This window comes from Arachis ipaensis, chromosome B6 (assembly GCF_059453495.1).
Source record: "Arachis ipaensis isolate K30076 ecotype BB chromosome B6, ASM5945349v1, whole genome shotgun sequence".
Taxonomy (NCBI): Eukaryota; Viridiplantae; Streptophyta; class Magnoliopsida; order Fabales; family Fabaceae; genus Arachis; species Arachis ipaensis.
The window spans coordinates 125726873-125734889 of NC_142441.1; the positions used below are offsets into that span (position 1 = coordinate 125726873).

At 25.8% G+C, this 8017-nt stretch overlaps 1 pseudogene; it reads right to left on the bottom strand.

Moving 5' to 3' along the window:
* Window positions 1–6393: 6393 nt before the first annotated feature.
* Window positions 6394–7404, bottom strand: LOC107647368 (uncharacterized; annotated as a pseudogene).
* Window positions 7405–8017: the final 613 nt, after the last annotated feature.

The window sequence follows — 8017 nt, forward strand, 5'->3', positions numbered from 1 at the left end:
TTTAATATAATAAAATATAAAAATATATTTTTTTAAAAATTATATATTTTATACATCAATATATTATTTTATTATATCCGGTTCAATTTTGGTTGATCTCGGTTGAATTTTTAAATTTTTAAACTTCTAACTCACAGTATCACCCAACCCGACAGGTTAAGGATTAATTCGTCGTAGATTTGAATTTTATTTAAAGGTCTGTCGCTGGCCAATAGATAATATAAAGCGAGATTCGAACTCATAATACTTATTTAAACGGACGAATGAGTTGACAACTCGGTCAACTCAAGTTAGTTAGCTAGTCTATGATCTTTATTATCTTATTTTTGGACTTCAATTGGAATGGTATAGATTTCATGCAAAAACACCATGACTACAGAACCTGTTGTGGACCAATGCAAAGAGGCCTACATCAACTTGCTGTACAAAAGCACCAAATATTTAAAAAAAAAAAAAAAAAAGAAAAGAAAAAGAGAAAGCCGTCACGCAACTGACGCACCCATCAAAACTGTATTGGGTTCAAAACCTATGTTTAAGTGTGTCTGAGTGCAGTATAAGCCCAATAGAAAAGCTCGGACAAATGGAAAACAGAAAGAAAGAACAAAAAAAAAAGAAAAAAAGTGAAAGAACATGTCCAAGAAATACACATAAACAAAAAAGAAAAAATCCAGCACATGAGCTGCTAATTTGGTGAATGATTTATCTGCCTTAAAGCAAGTGCATTTTACTTACCATCCAAATAAAAAAAAAAATCTTCTAAAGGAATAATATTAGTAAAGTAGTAAAGTGATATTTTAATCATTTTTAAATTTATAATATTTATTATCTATAAACTTTATTATTTTAATTCAATGATGATTAATGATGCATTTTTTTCTCTAAAATAATAATACAACTTTTGAGGATTCAAATTCCCAAATAAATAAGTGCATCTTTAATTTTCCTTTGATATTTTTAAGTGTATCTTTTTTTACTATACACTCTTTGAATAAAAAATAAACTAATAAATAATATCAAAAGTTTATTGTTAAATGTATTTATTTTCATTACACCCTATTTAAATAAAAGATAAACTACTAAAATAATATGTGAAAATTTATATCACTGATCAAAATAAATTTTAAAAATATGAACGATAAATAAATTTTAAATAATTTAAAAACGTGATAAAAATAATTAAAAAAATATTATATTATTTTATAAATGAGAAATAATTTTTATATGAAACAAACAACTATATATTTGATTCGATTTTTGTAAAAACATTTAGATTATTATTTAAAATGTGAAGTTAAAAAATCGAAAAATCGAAACAAAGGTTAATCTATAGAAATTTTTTCATTTTTTAAAATTTGGTCATTCACAATAAAAAAAATAAAAAATTTACTTAGTATAAAATCACAAAGTTTAAGGAATGAGAATGTCTTATTTTTAATAATGCTTAAAAAATGGTATTAAATTTTAATTTCTAAACTCTTTTATATATTTAATACTTAGTTATTCTGTAATATTTTTTAATTTTTTGATAATTTATTTATTGTTAATATTATTTTATTATTTTTATAAGTGATTTTGATAGTTTACCCTTAGATAAATAAAAATAAAAAAGAATAACCACCGAAAATGACCTTAAATTATCAAATTGCTAACAAAAATATCTGTGAACACGAAAATACTATTAAAATATTTTAAAGAGTAAAGATCATTTTTGTTTCTAACATTTCGGGTAAGTCATAAAGTTGTCTTTAACGTTTGAATCGTCATATTTAAATACTTAACGTTTCAAAATTGATTCAATGTTGTCCTGCAATTAGGAATCTGTTAACGAAATTAACGGCGGGACAAAATTGAGATGATTTTAAAACGTTAGGGACTTAAATAGAACAAAAACATTAGAGACGAAAATGATACATAAAAATAAATTTTAATTTTATCCTTCACTAATATCAATCTTTTATGGTACATAGTTATTCAATTATTTTTAATCACATTTAAATAAATTATACTTAATCACATTATTTTTATTCTAAATAAATTTATTTTTTTATAATTTTATTCTTAAAAAGTTTTACACATCATGAAATGTTTGTAAAATGACTAGAATCACATTACTTTATTGTATATTTATCATTTTTTTTCCATAAGTTTATGTACTAGTCATTCTACAAATATTTTATGATGAATAAAAATCTTTAAGAATAAAATTATAAAAAAATAAATTTATTTAGAATAAAATTAATGTGATTAAGTGTAATTTACTTAGATGTGATTAAAAAATAATTGAATAACTGTGTACCGTAAAAAATTGATATTATTGAATGATGAAATTTAAATTTATTTTCTATATATCGTTTTTGTCCACAACGTTTTCGTCCTATTTAAGTTCCTAACGTTTTAAAATTGTCTCAATTTTGTTCCGCGTCAATTCCATTAACATATTTCTAACGGTAGGACAACATTGAATCAATTTTAAAACGTTGAGGACTTAAATAGGACAATTCAAACGTTAGAAACAATTTTAAAACTTACTCCAAATATTGGAGACAAAAACAATACTTTCCTCTATTTTAAAACATAACAAGAGTACTCAACTTTTAACTATATATTCATAAAGAGGGTTTTAGATATCAGCTTTTAAGGCGATTTTTTACAATAATGATTAAAAAATAGGATATTTTTATTTATATAATTTTACACTAAGTATATATATTTTAGCGATTTTATTTTTTATGGCAAAAAGTATTTTTAAGAAATAAAAAAGATCAAGAGATCAAATTTTGGTTTCATTTTTTACCTGCACATCCTAAATAAAATTTTTAAATATTCTTATAAAATTTTAAATCAAATATACAAAATAATTTATCAAATACAAAAAAAGATTGTTTATAAAAAAAAATTATATTTTTAAATTTTATTATTGTATTTTTAAAATATTTTAAAAATATTTTTTATTGTAAATACATTTAAAAAATAATTTTTTCAATGATTTAATAATTGGATGACATTTTTTGTGGTTATACATAACAAATATTACATAATAAAAAATTATACTTAATAACAACGTCAATACAGTAAAATAATTATGAAGATTCATTTTTATAATTGTTCGTTGTATGCTATAAACAATTTTGTGTCGAGACATTCAAGCTATGAAAATAATTATTTTTTAATTTTTTTATTAGAATTAGTTAACAAATATTTTTAAGGTATTTAATAAAAATACTAAATAAAATAAAATTTAATGAAAACATTTAAAGAAAATTTTCTTTGTTAACAAACTTTTTTAAATTTTTTCTTGTAACATAATTATTTATTGAAATGTGTGCCTGTTGACAAGCCAAGTCACAACTCCCAACGCTGCATACAAAAATGAAATTTCCATCCCCCCACACGCTTTTCTTTACACATTCTCCCTAATTAAAATATGGTGGATACTATGATACTTTTTATTTTTGTGTTTAAATTATTTAATTTATTTTTATAAATAAAAAATAAAATTTATAAAATAAAAGTAAAATATTTAAAATTTATTAAATGTTATTTTTTTATCTTTTTTAATAAATTAGATACCATAATTTATACATCATAGCATTCACCTCAAAATATTCGTGCTCTTCTCTTTAAAGAATAGAGAGATTTCATTCGAAGAAATAACTAAATAAAAGAGGAAAAGTCTAAGGTATAGACGGTGAAAAATATCTATACCTATGGACATTAGGTGTTCTTCTTAGTAGATTGACATGTGGTGCTGGAAGGATCTGAAAGTTTTAGAAAATGCAGATACCTAGAGGACAAAACGGGTGGTGACATTGACCAGATCTTTTCAACTTCTTTTAATAATTGAAAGAATGTAGTATAATTTTTTATTATTAATTTTATAAGTGAAATAAAAAATAAATATAAAAAATGATAAAAAAAAATAAAAAATCATATTTTGTACTCTTAATTTTTTTATTTTTAACAATTAAAAGAATCCATCTTTGATATTACATAAAAACAGTTTTGTTTGTCTGACTTTTGATAGAGATTAATGACCAAGTTAAGTTGTTAATGATATCAATTTTTTTTTCTTCTTTGGGCCAGAAAATTAATTCAAATGATGGGGTAATTAAAACTATTTTTTATGAATTGGGCCAGTAATTGCTATGTTGATTTCCCTCTATCACTGCTTTTTATTCATGAATGTGTATTTGTTTTGTGGGAAAAAAAATTGAAGTAAATTATTAAAATTGTGTATACCAAAAAAAATATTAAAATTGTCCCCAAATATGTTAATAAAAATATCTTTTACTCAATAACAATAAAAATATCAATAAAGTATTTTAAAATACGATAAAAATATTAAATATCAAATATATGTTTTTGAAAAAAATTTTAGATATTAAATTTCGATATAGTTTTTTCAAGCAGTTTAAAAAATAAGATATTTTTTATTTTTTATTCTTAAAATTTAGTGATATTATGTTAAGTAAATTTTTTTTGCAATTTATTTTTGTTAATAACCAATAAAAAATGAAAGAAAATTTTAGAGATTCATCTTTTATTTTTTTTTTAATATCTTTTTAAATATTTATTTAAATATTTTTATAAAATTTTGGATCAAATATATAAACAGTTTGTCAAAATACAAAAATCATTGCCACTTATAAAAGATAATATTCTTTTTTATTATTTTTGTCACGTTTTATAATATTTTGATGATATTTTTATCATAAAAAAGTGGAAGATATTTTTATCAACGTTTTAAAAAATTGAAAACAGTTTTAGTGGTTTAGCCAAAACGTTATATTAAATTATTTTACATAGTTTATTCTTACATGACACTTTCTTTTGTTAAAAGAAAAAAAAATAAGTATACCAATTATATAAGTAGAGTTGGAAATAGTGAAAAAATTAACTAAATTAGTATGTGAAAAAATAAAAAAAATATTTTGATGGATATCAATGGCTAAAAGAAGGAAAAGTTGAATCTTACCCTATTTTTATTTTGCTTGATTAATCTTAAAGTTGGATGAAATTTTTAGATTAAATAGTATTATCTATGGTGAAAAGTAGGAGATTATTTTTTTTTTTGTCAAAGGATGAACCAAAATTGAAATACGTGTAAGGCATAAAGCTGTGAAGTCTAAGTAGATAGAATAAGTATGAGATTATTTTATTTTGTCTCCTGAAGTAAAAAATCAGAAACAGAGAAAAAATGAAGAAGTGACACAGCTATATATCCTAGTTCAGCTATTTAGTGCAATGTAACCTACATGCAGTCTCCATCATAACTATGACAAAATTTTACTATTTTTGAACAAGATTAAATTCACCAATTTTTTCTAAGATTCTATTCAATACTATTTGGGACAAATTCAGTTTCTAACTTAAACCAGATTTGACTAGGAACTCACCCTAGCTTTCAACAGTAAAGTGCTCACTCAACTTGTAAGGAAATCTCCTTAGGATCATGACAATAAAACAGAAATACATACAAAGAATTTTTGAGATAAATATAGGCTTTTCTCTAAGTCTAACTCTCTTGCCTTTTTTCACTCAACTGTTTTTTCTTACATACCTCACTGTAATACCTTTTACCATTGAAATAAAGAAAGATTAGATTGAGAAAGCAAAATATTCAATAAGAACCATGAAGGAGAAGAATGGTAATTACTCTGTAAGTTATGAAAACCCAAACGTTGTGCTCTCACTCCTTACTTCAATCATTGGCTGTTCATCCCTTTAATAAAGGAGTGAAACTTCCAAAATTTAAAATTTTTCTTCAGCACGTTGGACTTCTTCTCTCAAAAATTCAGTAGTAGCAATAGCATCACAGAGGAGAGAAAGAGTAGAGACAATGAATGAATCATACAGGCATCCATACCTTCTATCTTCTCTTTCATCTTTTTTTCAAATTGCTTGTTGAATCTGAACCCTTCATTCTTACTTTGGCTCTAAGTTTGATTTTTGAACGTTGATTCACAATAAAGATTCATCATCTTCCACATTTTCAACTTTCCACTTCTATGTATGCAAGGAGAAGATTTCTTTACCGAGTTTCAATGAAGTATAAATGTAAAAATACTTTTTCTGATTTGCCCTTTGGATGTGATCTTTGCCTTCACCCCTAACTTCTTTGACTTTCTCTTATTGCTTAGTTTTGGTAACTCATCTTTTTAGTTCCTTGATTTTGTCCTAACTCAGAACTTCTCCTTTTTCTTACTTTTTTTTTAAAAAATCACATGGATGATGAAAAAGAGAGAAAAGAGAGTTTTGGTTATGTGGTGTGGCATTTTGGTTCAGATACAAATATAGTTCCATTTTTTAGTTTGCAATCAATTTGAATGAATGGATTTAGATCAATTGTTGGGCCTTGTGCTTGTGTTTGGGCCAGACTTAATTTTTTCTTTCTTACTTGAGAGAGTTGTGGTCTGATTCTTCATCCTCTTTAGTGTCATTTTTCAGATCTTCCCAAGAAGCTATGAGCATTTTCTTCTTGTTCTTCTGAGATTTGTCTTTCCTCTTCAGTTTGGGACAATCGTATTTGTAGTGTCCAGCTTTTTTGTAGTTGTAGCAAATGACCTTGCTGATGTCCTTCTTTGGTTCCTTTGAGCTGCCTCCTCTACTTCTTTCTTTTAGTCTCATCAGCCTTCTAAGTTTTCTAGCAAAAAACACAATCTCGTTATCTGATAAATAGTCACTGGATTCATCATCCAATAATTCAGCACAAGATTTAAGAGCCACTCCTTTCTTTTTTGTGTCAATTTTTATGTGAGTGATGTTGTAAGCTAGTAACTTTTCTCTCAGCTCATCATAGGTCATTTGGCTTCAGAGATAACAATAGCCTTAGTTTCCTACTTTTTTGTCTGACTTCTCAGAACTTTCCTCACCAACACTTGTTCGAAATGAGTAATTTTCATAGCATCCAAGCTATTTATGATGATAGAGAACTTCTCAAATATTTCATCTATTGATTCTCCTTCCTTCATAGTAAATATTTCATACTCCTTACTCAGCATGTCAATCCTTGTTTCTTTTACTTTTGTGGTGTCCTCATGTGTAACTTGGAGCTTATCCCAGATATACTTTGTTGTTTTGCATCTAGAAACCTTTCGGTATTCTTCGAAGCTGATGACACAATTTAGTATGTTGACAGCCTTGAAATTGAGTTGCACATTTTTTTTGTCGTTGTCATTCCATTTTGCTTCTGCTTTAGGAGTAACAACACCTTCAGCGCTTGTTTTGGTTTGAATTTGAGGACCATTTATGATTATCTTCCAAAGGTTGTAATCCACAGACTGAACAAAGTTCTTCATTCTTTCTTTCCAGTAGTTGTAATTTTTTCGATAATGGAGGTTTGTTATTGGATTACCCTTCTGTCAGTGTGTAAGCCACTATGTTAGATCCCATGTTGTTTGCCATTTGGATTTTTTCTCCAAGCTTTGAAACTTGATCTCTTTGAGACCAAACTCTGATACCAATTGATGGATATTAGTAGCTAAGAGAAGGGGCTTGAATCTTGACCTCTTTTTATTTTGCTTGATTAATCTTGGAGTTGGATGAAATTTTTGGATTTAATAATATTACCTCTGGTGAAAAGTAAGAGATTATTTTATCTTGTCTCTTGTAGAAGGATGAGCCAAAACTGAAATACATGCAAGGCATAAAGCTGTGAAGTCTAGCTGGATAGAATAAGTAGAAGATTATTTTGTTTTATCTCCTAAAGTGAAAAACCAAAAACAGAGAAGAGAAGAAGAAGTGATACAGCCATATATCCTGATTCTGCTACTCAGTGCAATGTAGTCTACATACAGTCTCTATCATAACTATGATGAAATTTCACTATCTTTGTACGAGATTACATTCACTAATTTTTCCTAGGATTCTACCCAATCTTATCTGGGACAAATCCAGTTTTTAACCTAAACTAGATTTGACTAGGAATTCACCCTAACTTTCAACAGCAAAGTGCTCACCAAACTTGTAAGGGAATCTCCTCAAGATCATGACAACAAAATAAAAATACATACAAAGA